The sequence below is a fragment of the Priapulus caudatus genome, unplaced genomic scaffold (assembly GCF_000485595.1).
Source record: "Priapulus caudatus unplaced genomic scaffold, Priapulus_caudatus-5.0.1 Scaffold718, whole genome shotgun sequence".
NCBI lineage: Eukaryota > Metazoa > Priapulida > Priapulimorpha > Priapulimorphida > Priapulidae > Priapulus > Priapulus caudatus.
In genome coordinates this window covers 98,429-100,523 of record NW_014577779.1, presented here as the reverse complement: position 1 = coordinate 100,523, position 2,095 = coordinate 98,429, and the positions used below count along the sequence as shown (strand labels likewise).

Sequence of the window (2,095 nt, the reverse complement as noted above, 5' to 3'; positions counted from 1 at the left end):
TATTACGTGAGTCAGCGCCACTATGGCGCTACACAGCGGCGACCGGAAGCAACACACTGGAAACACTTCGAGTTGGCCCTCCCTATACCTTAAGTTAAGGAGTGAATGTTCCCCCTTCTTTTACACCTCTTGACCTTTGACCTTTGACCCCCAGCTTCGACATCCCAACTCGTTTTGACGATCCCCCCCAACGACCCGAATATCGTGACCGTACGTCGAGCGGTTAAGATTTGTGCCCAACTGTTGACGGACGACCGGACGACCGGACGACCGGACGGACGGACGATCAAGCGATTCTACAAGCTGCATCTGACTATGTCAGATGAGCTAAAAAGCCAGCGACATATAAACAAGTGGGCATAAACCTGGCTACGCGCCGCTGCATCTTATCGTATCTGGCGAAATGCGCTATTATGTTACATGTCGAAGAAACCTCTTCTCGAAAACACATGACGCCTCGAGTCGAGAGAGAACATTTGCATCAGTGTATTTGCGAGATGCTCACTCCAATGCATCTCATACTGCTAGACCAGTACTGAGAACACAACGTGTAATGCATGCTGGATACGGACGTACATGTTGAGTATTTAATCTATCCGCATTCTATGAATATACCGAGCCATTATTATTATTATTATTTATTATTATTATTATTATTATTATTATTATTAAAGTGATGTATGCGCCAGCTCGCGTTGCCATGATGAAGATAAAACTAACATGGTCACGCTACTTTCTGTATAGCATGTGTGCTGGCTGACGTCTTGTCACTGCATTCATATAAAGTGAGCGATCAATAGCATAATTTAGCTGTGTTGCAGCAGACGACATTCTCGTGCTGTTCTTGTTTTTGTTGAATTAGACCACGCGCGATTGATTTCAGAAATGCAAGCCGTTCCCGTAGCATTTCAGTTACCATTAGATTAACTTACTGAGAAATAGCACTCGTTTCACATATATAACTGTAAGACGTTTTACACCTTGTTATCAAAATGAAATTTTGCAGTAGATTAATGCACGAAGGGTCGTTGTCGTAACAGGTACTACAGATATGTACCCGAGGTAGTTTTAGGTTGTTTAGCATTATGTTTATATTTTTATATGAGGTATGTTTAGGGTTAGGGTTAGGGTTAGAGTTAGGGTTAGGGTTAGGGTTAGGGTTAGAGTTAGGGTTAGGGTTAGGGTTAGGGTTAGTGTCAGGGTTAGGGTACACTTCTGTAGTACAAGTCTGGTACACTTTGTATATACATATATGTACCTCGGGTACATATCTGTATATAGTACCTGTTACGACAACGACCCCTTGAGCTAGATTAATAGGCGTTTAGACTATATAGCCATATTTAATATGTAACACAAACAAGGCCCAATCCAAGCGAAAATCATAGTAAACGACATGGTAAATTCACATGACCTCATTTAAAAAACAAAATCACCACTTAGAAATGTTCTATAATTACACATTCTCAATTAGTAATATACGTTTTAAAACATATGGAATCCGATTTAACCCATTTCATCAAAAGCAAACATAATCTTTGTAAAATAAATCACAGACAGGTGGGGACTAAAGACAACTGACCAATCTGCCCAAGAGAGATGACCCCCAGTATATTTTTGCTGTGCCAGTGAGCTCACTGTTTGGACGTGGTTTTCTACATGCCAAAAACCTTGCAGCATGTTATTACTAAGCATTGTTATTAGAAGATCATATTCCAACAGTGATTGGAGCTAGAGCTGTCAATCAATCATACGAAGGCAAATAGGTCAATTCGTAAGTACGTTAACACTACACACATACATGCCCACGTCACGGATTACCTCTCTTTCCCTCTGGTCGAGGGGGAACGGGCGGGGTGAGGGAGGCGTCCGGCTGCAGCGGTCGCCGAGGGAACGGAGGGAGCAAGTCGTAACTCTTTCCCTCTGGTCGAGGGGGAACGGGCGGGGTGAGGGAGGCGTCCGGCTGCAGAGGTCGCCGAGGCAACGGAGGGAGCAAGTCGTAACTCTTTCCCTCTGGTCGAGGGGGAACGGGCGGGGTGAGGGAGGCGTCCGGCTGCAGAGGTCGCCGAGGCAACGGAGGGAGCAAGTCGTAACT

General features: G+C 44.5%; 1 protein-coding gene across 1 annotated transcript in view; it reads right to left on the bottom strand.

Moving 5' to 3' along the window:
• The window catches only part of LOC106813046 (peripheral plasma membrane protein CASK-like), a gene marked incomplete at its 3' end in the record, with an annotated part of 13,376 nt that overhangs the window by 4,807 nt on the left and 6,474 nt on the right, over window positions 1–2,095 (bottom strand).